The 17572-nt window shown below is 36.1% G+C and overlaps 1 protein-coding gene and 1 long non-coding RNA gene across 10 annotated transcripts in view; one reads left to right on the top strand and one right to left on the bottom strand.

The window, feature by feature from the left end:
* Positions 1-17572, bottom strand: part of DLG2 (discs large MAGUK scaffold protein 2) — a 1809506-nt gene that overhangs the window by 1686786 nt on the left and 105148 nt on the right. The gene's annotated exons all lie outside the window — the stretch shown is intronic.
* LOC139041122 (uncharacterized) lies at positions 8462-17389 on the top strand. 2 transcript variants are annotated; one of them, XR_011495775.1, is made up of 3 exons: positions 8462-8662; positions 8925-9049; positions 10216-11440. It is a non-coding gene; the product is annotated as an uncharacterized lncRNA (long non-coding RNA). The 2 variants fall into 2 exon arrangements; XR_011495774.1 differs by lacking the exon at positions 8462-8662 and adding an exon at positions 17046-17389 and having other exon boundaries at positions 8740-9049; positions 10216-10338.

Genomic DNA, 17572 nt, shown 5'->3' with positions numbered 1-17572 from the left:
AAAATACATGCAATCAGCTGGGGAAAGTATAGAGAGAAGAGAGCACCAAGACTCAAAATTTGAAAACAGAGTAGAAGATTAGGAATCTTCCCAGGAGACTAAGAAGAGATCTGTGAGGTAGGAGAAAATCCAGGAAAATGTGTTATATTGGAAATCAAGAGAAGAACCTGTTTGAAGAAACAGGAAGTTTTCAATCTTGTGAATGTTTCTGAGAACGCAAGTTAGGTGAAGACCAAAAAGCATGTATTAGATTTTGCAACATGGAACTCATAAATGAGTCTATTAAATGCAGGACTTCCCAAGGAGAGGATATCTTTCCAGTAAGTGTATTAGAATACCTGTGTCTTTGACTAAAGTTAAAGCCAGAAGCCTGCAACAGGTGGCTGCAGTGTTCCTTTCCATCAGCCTTCTCACGAAGGTCAGACCAGAGATCTCTTCCAGAAAATCACCTCCTGCCTAACATCTCCTTCTGGATTAGAGCATGCCATTGGCACCGTTTCCTCAAAATCTAATGGTTATATATGCCACACAGGTGGGATTTCAAAATGTTCAGTTCCCAGTGAGAAGTCCAGAGTGTGTGGGATATCAGAAAGTACCACTGCTACAATAAGTTAAGTTTGTCTTCTGCACAGAAAGAATAATTCCTACCCTGAGGAAATTAAACCCCTGTATCTGATGAGACACCTGGAATCTGATGAGTCACCTGGAGTGGTGCTTTTTAGAATCCCTTTTTGAAAGTAAGGAAATACCTGTTCAAGAGCCAGCAGAGGAAACAACAGAGACTACCAGGAGGAAGGCAGCCTCTCATCACTCCTCTCCTTTGTACAGTTTCTCCTTTCTACCATGCTAAACCCGTGTTTCATGACACTTAACAAATAAATCATATAGTAAAATAAAATATGAAAAGAGAAGAAAAATTAAATAAATTATAGAAATTCAGTGTCTAGAAAAAAACAATAAACTAGAATAAAGTGAAAGTAAATTCAAAAAATAACGTTGGCAAGATCAGATAAGATCTAGACATGAGTGCTATTTTAATCAAACAAAAGTCAAAATTTTTTAAATAAAGATGAAGAAACAATAAAGAGACATAATAAATCAGATTTAACCTAAAAAAGATTAAAAGTTTAGAAACCAATGAAATAAAAATTTTTAAATATAAAGTTACCAAATACAAAATATTAAAAGTAATAAAGAAAATAAATTCACAAAATAAAATATAGTAAAAAGCAATTGAAATGCAGATTGAGAAGGAGATTCAAGGGTTATAAAACTAAGAATAAAATATAATATAACCATGAGAATAAAAAGGATTAGGAGGTTGAATTTAAAACAAAAATAAAATAAATAAAGGAAAGAAAGAGATAAAACAACATAAATCCAAGGAATAAATGTACACTAAAACAATGATAGACCAACCTCTACCAATTTCCCCAGCAAATTCTGTATGTGGTATGCATTAAATAGCATATTGTCGAGGAATTCAATATCTTCAAAGATTCTACATAATGGTTGCACCGTATCCACTCTACAAATCAGCACAGAGATGTACAATTTTCCCAAAGCCACACACATGTCTACTGACTCTAAAACCCATCCCTTACAATATAACTTGTGGTTCTGTTTGTTTGTTTGTTTGTTTTAAATAGGGCCACTCTTTTTTTATTATTATTAAATATTGGCTCTGAGCTAACATCTGCTGCCAATCTTCATTTTTGTTTGGTATTTTTGTTATTGTTTTTTGTTTTTGCCTTTTTTCTTCCTCTCCCCAAAGCCCCCAGTACATAGTTGTATATTCTAGTTGTAGGTCCTTCTAGTTCTATGTGGGACGCTGCCTCAGCATGGCCTGATGAGCGGTGCTAGGTCCACCGGAACGGGCAACACACTGGGGCCACCGAAGCAGAGTGCACAAACTTAACCACTGGGCATGGGGCCGGCCCTGTGGCTTTGTTTTTTAAAGGATCCCTTACTCCTTAAGTGAAAGAATAAATTTTACCTTACAAATCATCACTTACAAATTTATCAGTCTGGAAAATAAAATGTTGGTATAGTGTTTTGAGTTACTTAAAGTGAGAAATTAAAGACAAAACATTTGAGAATATTTAAAGATCTATTAACTCCATTAGGCATTTCATATCTGACAGAGTTAACAGGCCTCCACAAAATGCAGAATCTACTGACAATCATGCTGACAGATCAAATCCAAAATAAGTTCTATTTATTAGCACAAGAAATAATAGTGCTACTTGTTAACTTTAAAGGAAACTGTTTTGTTAGAGATTTCTAAGGGAAATTAGTTGGATTTTACTTTTGAGACTGCAAAATGTTGCTCACACTCTTAAAAAAATTAACAATTCTTATCATAAAGTATACTGTTTAGAGATTCTCAGGAAAATTAATTTGTTAAAAAATAATCAGTTATAATAATAGCTTCTATTTATTTAGTAAATAAATTATGTATTAGGTAAATGTTCCAGGTACTTTATAAACACCTTATTTAATCCTCATTCCAACTATGTGAGATAGAATACTGTTTTTCATATTTTACAGTGTCATATGGCTTAAACAACTTAACTAAATCATATGGCATGAATAACAAAACCACAGTGCAAACCCAGATGGGTCTAACTCTAACCCATCTCCACTGCATTCTGACTGGAGCCACCTTAGAAAAAATATTACACAGTGGCACATCCAGTTTGAGAGGTGTGTGTACGTATGTGTGTGTATTCCTTTTTTTTTATTCAGACTTTATTTATTTATTTATTTTGGTGAGGAAGACTGTTGCTGAGCTAACATTTGTGCCAATCTTCCTCTATTTTGTATGTGGGACGCTGCCACAGCATAGTTTGAAGAGCAGTGCGTAGGTCTGCACAGGGATCTGAATCCGTCAACCCGGGGCTACCGAAGCTGAGCACGCCAACTTAACCACTGTGCCACCAGGCTGGACCCCAGACTTTAGTTTTTTAAGAGTAGTGTAAGGTTCATAGCAAAACTGAAGGAAAGGTACAGATATTTCCCATATTCCTCTTGCCCTCAAACATACATAGATTCTCCCATTATCAAGATCCCCCACCAGAGTGATAGATTTGTCACATCTGAAGAACCTACGTTGACACATCATAATCACCCAAAGTCCATAGTTTACATTACTGTTCACCTTCAGTGTTGTATATTCTATGGGTTTGGACAAATGTATAATGACATGTATCCACCATTCTAGCATCATACAGAATATTTTCACTGCCCTAAAAATACATTCTTTTTTAATTCAGAATATAAATTTATTTTTAAGTGAAAAGCTTTTAAGAAAAAACTTTTTTATATTAAAGAAAAGAAATACATTCTGCCATTTTAACAAAACCTTTTTGTCTTATGAAGCATGGTAATTTTACATTATTTAGAAAGACACAACAGAATATGCATTGATTTACAAAAAGTCAAATTGCAGCGTAACTATGAGTAGGTAGCTGTTCCACTTAATCTTTTATGCATAACTAAATTGACTTCTAAATTTAACTATTCATATACAAAATTTGCCCTTTTGTTTTCTTATTTCAGGTAATTTAACTTTGCTAAGTAAAACAGCTACAATTTTTACTACACACTGATTAGGTGGAATATGAAAGGGAATGGCTGAAGTCAGAAATAGTTATCCCAAAAGTTTGAAGACTATTTTAACTATCAACCCTTTAGGGAGAAGAAGTCCCACTAACCGACAGTATCTTGGCTGCTATCAAATCTTAAACATACTATGTCCCTTCCTCAAAAATAATACTGCAAATTTAATAACTACACATTAATCAAAACGCTGTTACTTCATGCTTTTTCTCCTCACATCCCAGTTAACCCTATACAGAAGTTCTAATCTGCCATTCAGTTGACTAGTTGCCTAGCTAATTTTACAAATCTCGTTTTAAGTCTTCAAACTTCTAACATCCTGATAATTTAATTTTTCATTCAAAAAATACTAAGTTCTAGGAACTGTGATAGACTCCAGAAATACAACAATGAATAACATATTTGGTTTGTTTGTTTGTTTGTTTGTTTTGAGGAAGATTAGCCCTGAGCTAACAGGCGCTGCCAATCCTCCTCTTTTTTGCTGAGGAAGACTGGCCCTGAGCTAACATCCGCGCCCATCTCCCTCTACTTTATATGTGGGACACCTGGCACACCATGGCTTGCCAAGAGGTGCCATGTCCACGCCCGGGATCCAAACTGGCGAACCCTGGGCCGCCAAAGCGGAACGTGCGCACTTAACCGCTGCGCCACCTGGCCGGCCCCAACAACGTATTTGTTATGGGCTGAATTGTGTCCTCCCAAAACACTTATTTTGAAGTCCTAACTCCAAATACCTCAAAATCTGACTATATTTGAAGATAGGATCTTTAAAGAGGTATTTAAGTTATATGAGATCACTAGGGTGGGCTCTAATCCAATATGACTAGTGTCCTTATAAGAAGAGGAGATTAGAACACAGATACACACAGAGGGAAGACTACGTGAAGACAAAAAGAAAAGACTGCCCATCTGCAAGCCAAGAGAAGTTCAGAAGAAACCAACCCTACCAACACCTTGATCTTGGACTTCTAGCCTCCAGAATAGTGGGAAAAAATAATTTCTGTTGTTTAAGCTACCCAGTCTGTGTTATTTGTTACAGCAGCCCTAGAAAACTAATATACATTTCATTATTTCTTTGCATTCCCTCACTCATTAAACACTCAGGTGAAAATTTGAAGCTTAAAAATTCTCAAAGAAAACTACGAACATGGTTAAATCCCAAGGATCAGAAAATTCTTGGGAATTTTCATTTTGGAAGTTCAACTGAAATTAGAGTTGTATATCAATAAAAATGGTGAGGGGAAAAGAATGATTTTGAGGTAGAAGTAAAAAAACAAAAAGCAATCATTTTCCAAACTGATATCAACCTTGCAAATGTTTTCCCAAATGTCTAATAATTCAGGAATTCTTTGAACTTGGAGGCAGCAGGAAGCAATGGACAAATCATGGAGCTTAGAGAAAGATAAATCTGCTACCCAACGCTGAGCAAGTTACTTAGCCTTTCTTAGCCTCGATTCCTAATATGAAAATTAAGAAGCTCATAGTGAGATTCAAATGAGATAATCAAAATGAAAGCAATCTGTATACTTGAAAAAATATTACAAAGATGATGAATAATTTTCCTGATCTGCCAACCTAAGAAGCCCTATGAGAAAAGGATATCAATGAACTTCCAATCTAAGCTAGAATATTGACAAAGAACAACATCAAGTTTACTAGTTTCTGGAAACTATTCTTTTTGAAAACACATCAGTACTCTGGAATTTCCTTAATTCTTGAAATTTCAAATGATGGTCAGAGGCCATGAGATAAGATTTGAGATGAGAAAGTAAAAAAAAAAAAAAAACCTCAGATACTACAAATCTGCCCTTTCATTCATCAGGATGGAATAACAGACCCAGATAAAGCCAGCTGCAAATTTAATAGGAAACAATATTTCTCCCAAGAACATGCTGCGGCTATAAAGTGTCATAACAACTCCTTTCTTTGAATGACTATTGCTTTCTTATTCACTGAGAAACCGCACTCTGAAATCATAGATGATCAGAGATTGCTTTTGAAATTATATCAGTAAGAATGAAATATCCCATTTTTGCCTGAAGGATCTAAGTCACTTTGACACAGATAAGCAGCCTCTATTTAGGACCCAAGCACACAGCTTCAGATAAGGGAAGGGTTTGGAGGACACAATATTCCAAATCTAACTTAACTTTATTGCTTTCAAGGAAACAGGACCATAAGTTCACTTTGACATCTACACTTGAACCATTTACACATTGCCCTGCTTCTTTCTTTCATTTAGCTTATTAAACACAAATACATTTAAAGTAGTCCATATTTTTCATTCCTAATTGTGCCTCTCCTATCTCCTCCCTCCCTCTCTCTCAATCACTCTCTCTGTTATTAAACTGGCCAGAAGCTGCTGTACCTTAATCTTATCTTTATTGTTTGTTTTCTTTTTTAATATCTTTTCCACTTTATTATTTCCTTCTTTCCTATTTATTGAATTTATTCTCTCCTTTTTCTAACTTCCTAAATTGGATTCTTGGCTTATTAATTTCCATCCTTTCTTCTTTTCTAATATATTTATTTTTCTTGGTTGGGATTTTCTGTGCTTCCTGAAACAGAATTACGTCTTTCATCAATTCTGGAAAATTCTCATCCAAGTCTTCCAAATTGCTTCTGCCACATTATTTCTAGTCTCTTCTGGAATTCCAATGAGACATGTCAGACCTTCTCATTCTAACTTCCATGTCTCTTAACCTCTCTTTCATGTTTTTTACTTCTTTGTGATAATTTCTGCAACTCCATCTTTTATTTCGTTAGTCTTTAACTTTCATTAGTCTTATCTTCACTTATGTCATCCACTTTTTTATTCTCAAAGCAAATATTTCTATTATTTTCTACTCAGAGCCCAGGCCAAGAGACAATCTGCCTCGTTATCTTCATTAGTTGGTAGAGAGATACATATTTCTTTCAAGTCTACCCTCATATTAATCATAGAGTTAAAATCATGGCTTTATGTGGGTACTCACTGATATTTTCCCACCTTTGTGAGTGCAGAGATTTTTCTCCTTTACTGCTATAGTCATTAAAAGTGGATCACCAAAATCAGCAGATGCCCTTAGGAACAGCCATGACATCAGCAACCACCTACAACTCTGATCCAACCTCCCTTCTTTTTTGGCCTCCAAGGATTTCTCTTACTTACTTGTGAGCTCATTTGTGCATTTAAAATTATCATTCCTATTCTATCTAGTATTTGTAGGTGTTTTACGTTAAGGGTTTTTTCAGGACACCTTATCTGCAGTTTTACTGGTAACGGAGTTCAATTCACTCTTCAACCTATTCTAACCTGGCTTTTACTCTCATCACGACATTTAAACTACTCTCACAAAGGTCAAATTTATTTACTGTTTTCCATGAGTCTTATTTCACTTGAAATAAGCTTTCAGAAGCTTTCCAAGGAGTTGAATTCTCTTTCCTTCTTTCATTTTCTTAGCCTCCATAATATAACAATAACTCCATTCTAAAACTCCATAACCTCTGTTTTCCTCCTATTCTGCTGGTTTTTCTTTTTGTCTGCTCTGTCTCCTCCATGTTTCTTTTATTTATTTATTTATTTTTTGAGGAAGACTAGCCCTGAGCTAACATCATGCCAATTTTCCTCCACTTTATATGTGGGATGCCTGCCACAGTATGGCTTGACAAGCAGTGCATAGGTCTGCACCTGGGATCTGAACCAGCAAACCCCAGACCGCTGAAGTGGAATGTGCAAACTTAACTGCTGTGCCACTGGGCTGTCCCCTCCTCTTCCATATTTCTAAATATTGGAGCTGTTCAGCGTTTTTTTCTAATCCTTTCCTTACTCTAAACTCTCTTCCTAGGAAATCTCAACCACTCCTATGGCTTTAAATAGTATATACATACCAACAACTTCCAAATGGGTATCACCAACCGAAAATTACCTTTTAGGTTCCAAATTCTACATATCCAACTACCTGCAAGACATCTCCACCTGTACCTCTCACAGGTATCTCAGACTTTATCTTCCAATCTAGACCATATCTGCAAATGACTCATCCATCAACCAAGTTACTCTTGCCAGAAGTCTAGTGGTTAGTCTTGATAACTTCTTCAACCTCTCTACCACTAACCCATCATCAAATCTCATAAATAGTACCTAAAATATATATATCTTTAATCTATCCACTTTTCTTCATCTCCACCACCAGACCAAGTCACTATCATCTCTTACTCATACTATTGCAACAGATATCTAACTGATTTCACTGTTCACTCAGTAACCACCACGCACTCACTCAATCCACAACAGCCAGAGTGATTTTAAAATATTAAACTGGATCATATCACTCTCCTGCTTAAAGACTTCTTAATGCCTTAGAAATAAAATTTTAAAAATTCTTTTTTGGCGTAAAAGAAAGGATCTTGCTTATCTAGCCTTGCCTTCTTCATCAGGCTCATTATTAAACATCAGCCACAATGGCTTTCTTTCAAATACACAAACATACCAAAGTTTTCCTGCCCTTGAAGCTTTAACATTTTCTACTTCTTCTGCCTAGAATATTCTTTCCATCACTCTGCATGATTTTGTTCCTCATCCTGACACCACTACTTGCTACTATTTGTAACTTCCTATTAGCTTCTTAACTCCTCTCAGCCTCAATTTCCACATTTATTAAATAAGGATAGTAAAAATATCTAACTCATAGAATTACTGTGAAGATTAAGTTAAATAATATGTATATAGTATGTAGCACAGTTATCTGGCCAGCCAGCCCTGTCAGACTAGTGGTTAAGATTCAGTTCTTTCACCCCTACAGCCTGGGTTTGTTTCCCAGGGAACACCACCTCTCTGTTGTCATATTGTGGTGGCTCTGTGTTGCTGAAAGCTATACCACCAGTATTTCAAATACCAGCAGGGTCACCTACCAGCAGGGACAACCGTGGTAGACAAGTTTCAGTGGCGCTTCCAGATTAAGATAAACAGGAAGAAGGACCTGGCCACCCACTTCTGAAAAATTTGACCATGAAAACCCTACACATAGCAGCAGAGCATTGTCTGATATAGTGCCAAAAGGTGAGAAGGTGGTGCAAAAAGATTGGGTGGGGTTCTGCTCTGCTGTAAACAGAGTTGCCAGGAGTTGGAATCAACTCAATGGTACTAACAACAAACAGTCCCTGGTATACAGGAAGCACCTAATACATTTTACTTTCTTATTTTTTTGTTTTTATGTTGTCCTGTATGGAAACCAAGAACAGCTGGTTATAATTCCTCTTACATCATACAAATTTACTCTGGGCCTTTGCATGTTGGATAACCCATATTTCTTATTTTACAGAATCATCCTTCACTTTTCAATATTTTGATCAACTTGTCTGTCTCTGCTCCAATTTCTTCATAATTGTTCTCCATCAGAGGATCCTGAAGAGAAGCTCTAATTCTCTGTTCTTTATGGATCATCTTGTAAGTTAAGTTCCTGCTTCTAAAACCTAAGAACACGATTAGTTGTGTTGTAATTTATGTTTATTTGTGAGGTTTGTTGTTGGTGATGCTGGTGGTAAGTTTTATTTGGGAGGGGGAGTTGGGGTTTTATAGTTTCCTTTGTTTTATGTTTGGGTTATTTTGTTTTGCTTTGCTTTAATTTTTGGTGGTGCTTATTTGTTGGCCTTCTAGAAAATGAAGGAGGATTTTTCAAAGAACCACCCAAAATATATTTTTCTTCTAGCAGCTTCTTTTCCTAAACTTTATTCATATAGAAACAGCAGTTACTTTGGTTAGACTCAGATTCCTATGGAAGTTATACACACTAGAAAATCCAGCATATCTAAAGACAGAAAGGCTGTAGAACAGGTATACATTAAGGTCATTTCTCCCTGCTTGATGTAAAACACACTTCCTGTCATTTTTCCTCTCTTGGTTTCTTTTTTCAGCCTCGAGTTTATTATATACCCATTTGAGTACGTCAAGATGCTTGCCAAAATGAATAGAACAGAGAAAAATATACACAGTTAAGGGGAAAAACAGATTTTTCTCTTCTTTCAGGTGTATTGACAATTGTGACAAAACTTACTTTTACAAGGAAAGAGAAGGAAAGGAAAAATAACATTGGGCAAAAAATATCTTAGCAGTTTCCTGGGTGATCTCCATTATACTTAAGTCTGAGTCTGTTGCCATGCTTGGAGTCCATAGCATGCCCATGCTGTGAGTGAGAGAAGTCCTTGAGCATGTGGGACCAGGAAGGCCAGAGATGGGAGGGACTCAGCCATTTTTTTAATGGCTGTATTGTGTTTACTTAGACTAGAGAGAATATTCCCTGATTTTCACCTCCGATGTCTCTACTATCTTCACTTTTCCAAGCCATACGCATCCTCAGAAAAGTGATAGACACTGCCAAAAGGACATGTCAGTCTAGCATGTAATAAACTCTCTGTTATGGACTGAATGTTTGTGTCCTCCCAAAATTCATATGTTGAAGCCCTAACACTTAGTAGGGCTATATTTAGAGATGGATCTTCTAGGGAAGTAATTAAGTCTAAATGGGGTCATAACAATGGGGCCCTGATCCAATAGGGTTAGTGTCCTTATAAGCAGAGATAACAAAGAGTTTATTCTCTCTCTCTCTCCTTGAGAACAAAAAAGAGGTCATGCGAGCACACAGATAGAAGAAAGCTGTCTGAAAGCCAAGGGGAGAGCTTTCACCAGACACCAACCCTGCTTGGCACCTGGATCTTGGACTTCCAGTCTCAAGCACTGTGAGAAAATAACTTTCTGTTGTTTAAGCCACTCAGTCTCTGGTATTTTGTTATGGCAGCCCTAGCAGACTAATACACTCCTCAAAATGAAGAAAGCTGTTTTACTCTTCTTTGAATCTCAAAGAGGATTAGAGCATAAAATAAGTGCTAGGTGAATTGATTTGAAAGTTGAGTTACTCCCTCCCCTCCTCTTTTTGTGTTCCCAATCATATTATATTTCAACTATTGTCAATTTGTCAATATTATCGCATCTTTTCATAATAGTTTCCTTCCATGTTTTTCTCCCTTACTAGACTGTGAAAAAGGGATGGAGCTGTGCCTTATTTAGTCTTGTATTGTCCCAGTGGTAAGAGAAACTTAGGAATGACAAATACTGCCAGTTACTTACCCAAAATCCATTTTCCCATTGTTTTTCTGCTAAAATAATCACTTTCTTAGACTGCCTTTCAGATAGAGAACCTATGTGAATATGACTCATTTCTGGACAATGGATACAGGGAAAGATTTTTTTTCCTCCTTTATTGCTGCCTATTACTTTTTTCCCCTATTTCTTACATTTCCAGCCTGTAATTTGCATGTGAGGCTGGAGTAGTATATATCTTGCTATCATGAGATGATAGGCATGAAGACAAAAGCCACATGTTATGAATAATGGAATTGAAAGATAGTAGGAAGCTGGGAAGTTGATGAAATACTGGAGTCACTGCATCAGTCCTAGCCTGCTTTCCTCTGGACTTCTTGTTTTGATGTGGGGGACAAAACCTTATTTCATCAAGCACAATATTGAGGTCTCTTTTACTTGCAGATGAATACAATTTTTAATTGATACAGTAGAGGATCAATAATGTTTGTTGAATTGAACTGAGAGGATATGGACAGTATTGCCAAAGCTGATGGGGAAAATATTCCAGTTAGATATGTTCACCAAATGCAGAATTTGGGGCTAGAGCTGGGTCATGCTATAGAGTTAAGGATAAAAAACAATCTAGATGATCTATGGAACACCTAAGAATGGCAACATTCTTTGTTTCAGGGGCCTCATAATAAATTAATGAGTCAATAATAACTGCAAACTGGTAAAAAATAAAAATTCAGTCGGGGGAAAAATAGCAATATTGAGGTTTTTTTGAACATCCCACGGAATTTTGAAGTGTCATTAAACAGACAATGTTTATGGAAATAGAAAGCATTAAAAGATTCACACAGGATTAATATATCAGGTAAGGTTAAGGAGAGATTAAGGTAAAATAATAGAAATAAGAAATATGTGGGGCAGACCAAAAAAAAAATTCATCCCCAGATATTAGTATTGACCGTACGAGAGAGAACTGCACCAGAGACAGAGAGCAATCATGGAGAGCGCTTGAATATATAATAATAATAATGGGAGGTACTTTAATCTTAGTACTTAATGTAAGACAAGCACTATACTATGTATTTAACATAGTATCTTATTCAATTCTTACAGAAATTCTCTGAATAGTAAATTTGTACCCATTTTTTCAGATAGGGAAACTGAGTCTTAGAGAAGTGAATAAAATAACTTGCTAAAGAAATTGTAGACCAGGATTCAAATCTCTGTCGCCTGCTATATCATCTCCCTGAGTATGTCACAGCTGTCTGATGCCCAAAACAAGGTATTTAGTCTTAGATGCTGATACTATCACTGCTACAATTGGTTAAGAGGCAGAATTGTTTAGCTGCATAAGCTGTAGACTCAATTTAAGTCATGGCATCATAGCTTACTAGTTCTGTGACCTAGGACAAGTTATTCTTCTTATCTCAGATCTCTCTTAGCTAAAATAATGATTAATAATGCCCATGCTGCCTGCCCTATATAATTGTGAATGTATTTGTAAAAGTTAAACAATTTTTTAAAAAGGTAAAGGATTATTATTATCAAGAGAAGACAAAAACAGAGTGATAATTTGTAGTTCTCTGCAGCATTTGCACAATACAGTCCCTCTGGACAGAAAGTATTTGCTCTCCTGAATATTGAAAAATTAATCTGATTGAGTTTTAATGCTATGGTAAGATCATAAGCACAAGTAGAAATACAAAGTATAAGTCTCCCTCGATCCCAAAAAGAGACTTATGTTGGCAACAAGAGAGTACAGCAAGTATTCACTGTGACATTTCTGCAGTACCTAAAGAGCAAAGTATGTCACATCCATTCATCTCTTCATTCCTACATTCATCCATTTATTCAAAACATATATGTGCATACATATGTATATATACACGTACTCATCATATACACATAGAGAGAGACAGAGACAGAGGTAGACAGGTTGCATTATATACAAGGTAGTATATTAGTTGACAGATATATAAGGGTAAACAAAATAGTCCCTGCCTCCCTGGAGCTTATAGATTAGTTACCAAAAGCATATTGATGGTACAGGATCTTGTGTTTATACAATTCTTTTAAAATCTTCTATTCATTTTTCCCTCATTACTTCATTCAATATACATTTATTGAATGTGCATACTCTTCTCACCTCAATAAACAGAACCTCAGTTCTTCCAATTGGGCAAAACAAGAATCATTAAATTATTGTAATTCTTCTCTTTCTCTTAAATTCAATCTATCAGCAAATCCTATCAGCTCTTCCTTCTAAATATAGCCCAATATGACTGCTTCTCATCACCTCTACCCCATCTTGTTCAAAGAAGCCATTATCTCTCGAGTAATTTCAATAGCTACTTGATTGGTCTTTCTGCTGCTGCCCATACTCCACCCCTATCCTACCCTCTGGGCTCTTGTCGTGAAAACAAGAGCAAAGAATCAGACACCAGGCCTTCTGAAACAGTTTTTATTGAGAGAATTTTATACTAAAAGGAGCTGTAGGATGCGTGTCAGTTACCCTTTGCCCATTGAATTATGAGGTAATGAACAAGGATCTAACAGGACTGGACATCCAACTTCAGTCATTGGGTTGCAGGGTTTTTAAACTTCCTAATTAGGGAAGCATCAAATCTCTACCCTAGTATGATCACAGAGAGATCCAACTGTAGTAACTATGTCATGGTAGAAACTTGGCTTCAATCCTCTTCCACCATGTGGCATTCTTCAGTTAGGAGACAGCAGCCTTTCTCCAGGGATTAGGGTATAAGGCTTGTAGCTGCCATTATATGATGTGGCAGAGTAGTGACCTATTTTGTCACTTCAGCATCCTACCAGGGTTGATTGCCTTAAGTATTTGGTTTCCATGGAGCTTTAAAAGAAGCCAACACCTTTCTCGGAGGCCAGGTTGAAGGGAATCAATATTGAACATGATAATCCTACCAGTTATCTATCTATATAACCAATTCTTTACGTAACAGTGAAAGTGACCCATTTAAATCAAAAGTCAGATCATGCCCCTCCTCTGTTCCAAGACCTCCAGTGGTTTCCCACATCACTTGAAGTAAAATCCAAAGCCCTTACTTTAGCCTAGGAAGCTCTACAAGATCTGCCTACCCTTCCGCTACCTCTCTAACTTCATTCTTGCCATTCTGTGTGTCGCTTACTCCCTCTCCAGCCACACTGTGCCTCTAACACCCTCATCGAGTTTTGCATTTGCTACTCCTTCTGCCTGGAACATTTTCTCCCCAAATACCCACAAGGTAGGAAAAGTGTCTCCAGTGAGAAATCACAAAGATATGGAAACCAAATTAAACTACCTGTCTTTTACAGAAACCCCCAATCCAGTAACTTAACATAAAAAATAAAATCCTAGCCCAGTGATACCCCTGGGGCACTTAGAAGAAGCAAAACCAAAACCATTTTGGATAAAAATTCTTATAAGCTAGGCCACATGGGATTCCCATAGGAGGGAAAAAGAGTTCCACTAAAGATATTACTGTCAGGAAATGAGTATTTTCATGTTTCTACATGATTAGGGCTTTCTGAGCAAATTTTACTAGATGCTGAGTTAGATGGCAGGCCTTGGAAGTTAAATGATGACAGAATAGATAGCAAGAGAAACCCTGACAGACTTACCTTCCTGGGAGTATGTGTTTATATTTCAAAGGGGGATGAAACACAAGAGACATTCCAGGTATTGTAAACCCAGAGGCAATAAGTAGTCATATCTTCTCCCTGGAGACATGTATTTACATTCCAAAGGGTAAGAACCCATAACCTTCCCTTTCTCTTTCCTCTCTTCTTGTTTACATTAGAGAGATTGGGTTTCTGTTCCTCTCTCTTGAGGGGAGTGTGACAGTTGTTTAAACTATCCTATATAAACTGCCAGATTCATAATCTCAGGATTCCTCTCCTGCAGCACAGACTTCAATACATGAAGAGCGACTTTGGCTCCCATCACATCACCCTAAAAGGAGGAAAGAATTGGGGCAAGGAGTACTAATGCAGTTATGGATGTAAGAAATAATAGCTATGATCTCTGCTCCAGAAACTTCATGTTTACATTCAGGACGATACAAAATAAACATAGATTTTTTTTAAAGTATCATTTAAAATTAAATTCACAAAACACATGGGAAAATAATCACCATGAAAGACAGGAGACACATCAAACAGGAGGATGAGCACCCTAGAAACTTGAGAAAAGAGAACAATCTGAAATAGACTAAAATAACAAGATTTAAGTTGACTAAAAAGATAAAAGTTATAAGCCATAAGGAAGAAATAAGACAGCAAGAAGAAAAACATAGGCAAATTTGAAAAAGAATTATAGAGAAATTCTAAATACAAAAAATATAGTCAATTAAATTAATTCAATGGACTCAATGGCTTTAGTTAGAAAACAAATTAGACAGCATTGACAGAAGCACTAATGAAGAGAAAAAATCAGATATAAGATTCTTATCCAAAATGCAATACAGAGAGATAAAGACATGGAAAGAAAAATAGAAAGGTTAAGAGATATGAAGATTTGAATTATCAAATCCAACATATGTCTAAGAGAAGTCCCAGAAAACAAAGAGCAACAACGTGGGAGAGGCAATACTCAATGAGATAAAGACAGAATTTTTTCAAGAATTGATGAAAAGACATGATTTTTTTCATGTTGATTAAGCACATAAAATTAAAAAGAAACAAATAAATCCTAGACATCAATAACAAAGAAATATAAAAACAACCTTCAATTTAAAAAAAAATTACCTACAATGAACCACAATATGACTTCTTAAGAGCAACAACAGACACTAGATAATAATGGAATAAAATCCACAAAATTAGAGAAATTATTTATCAAGCCTGAATTTTATGCCCATTTAAGTAATGATTTAAGGGTGCAGAAAGAAATAAAAAACAGTTTCAAACAGTTTTAAACAGCAAAGGCAATGTTTACAATTAGCGTATACTTGTTGAAAGAACTATTAAAGAAAATACTTAATGAAGAAATAAATTGAACACAAAAGAAGAGAGGCCAGGATGAAGAAATAAATTAGTAAACGTGAGTAAACTTGAAAAAACATTGACTGCAAAGCAAATTATTAAAATAATGACCATTTTTTAAGGGTTTAAAAATTAAGGTGAAAATAATATATTAGACAGTTTATGAATGAAAAACATAAAGTGTTCCATAGTTCAGAAAAAGGGTAGAGATACTGGTTGAATTTGGAGTTTACTGAGTCAAACATGCATGTTAAAAATATAAAGATGACTCAATAGAAATGGAAATTACAGCTTTTATTATTTTTTTTTTGGAGGAAGACTAGCCCTGAGCTAACTACTGCCAGTCCTCCCCTTTTTTGCTGAGGAAGCCTGGCCCTGAGCTAACATCCGTGCCCATCTTCTTCTACTTTATATGTGGGACGCCTACCACAGCACGGTGTTCCAAGCAGTGCCATGTCTGCACCTGGGATCTGAACCAGAGAACCCCAGGCCACTGAGAAGCGGAACGTGAGAAATTAACTGCTGCACCACTGGGCCAGCCCTGAAAATTACAGCTTCTAAATAAGTAGAAGGAAGAAACAATGTAAAAAAAAAAAAAAAAAGATCAAATACAAGAAAGGAAATAAACAGAAGCATAGGAAAATAAGTATAGTGAATAAAAAACAAAAATCAAGATGTAGAAATAATTCCAAACATATGGGAAACCTCAATATGTGTAAAAAGAATAATCAGCTCCTTAAAAAAATAAAGATTCTCATGTTGGATTTTAAAATCCAACTACATGCTTCTTATAACAAACATACCTAAATTATGATAATAAAGAAAAGCTGGTAGCAAAATGTGAAAAAGATAAATCATGAAAAAGTTAACCAAAAAAGTTGTATAGTTATATTGATATCAGTCAAAATAGACTCCAAGGCAAAAATTATTATTGATAATAAGGTATTTATGTAATGATCAGAAGAATATTTTACCAAGATGATAGAAAAAACATGAACTAGTGTTTATTTCACAACATGACCTCTCAATACATAATTGACAGAATTATTTTTAAACATTGACAGAATTATAAAAAATACAGCTTAAATCTACAGATATCTTACAACATAGCCTTGTTACAGGCTCTTAATTAAATCTGGCCCTGATATCAGTTCCCCTACATTGAACTCAGCACATATGGGGTTAAAACCAAAAGCATTCATCCGTGTTCCCTGCTTCTTTAGTTACATTCATAGGTAAATATCTGTTGGTTTAACCTTTGACTCCCTGAGCTTTACAACCAAATAGAAGTTACAAATTGTTAAAACCCAGATGGCCTCATACTCACACGGAAGTTTTGGCTAATTGTGGGTCCTTGAAGTTTATTACAGGGAAGCTGATGTCCAGAGAATATCAAGAAAGCAAAGTTTCCGGGCCCAACTCCTTGGCTTCCTGGCACCAGAGTCCATCAGAGACAAACCACCAAGAACATCCACCTGTGAAATCCCTTATCTCTTCCCCCTCCCCTGCAAACAACCCTAAACTCAGGCCCACGGGAAAGTGCTGATCAGCAAGGCCACAGGCCCCCTCCCTGTAAGCAGCCACATTCCTCAACCTTTAAAAACCCCTACCCGCTTTTTAAGGGGGAGCTAGAAATTCTTAAGGCACTAGCTGTTGTTTTGCTCCCTCTGCCTGACAAAGAACATAAAGCTATTTTCCCTTTTCATCCAAGACTCTGTTCTCGTTATTAGGATTGGCACTGGGTTCAGAGACCAAACTTTTGATTACAGCCTCCAACATATAAAGCAAAACTCGACAAAATTACAAGAAAAAATGAACAAGTTCCAATCATGGTGAAGTTTTCAAACATATTTTTTTAATTGAGGTAACATTGGTTTATAACATTAT

Source organism: Equus asinus, chromosome 20, assembly GCF_041296235.1.
Source record: "Equus asinus isolate D_3611 breed Donkey chromosome 20, EquAss-T2T_v2, whole genome shotgun sequence".
NCBI lineage: Eukaryota > Metazoa > Chordata > Mammalia > Perissodactyla > Equidae > Equus > Equus asinus.
This window is presented reverse-complemented; position numbering and strand designations above follow the sequence as displayed.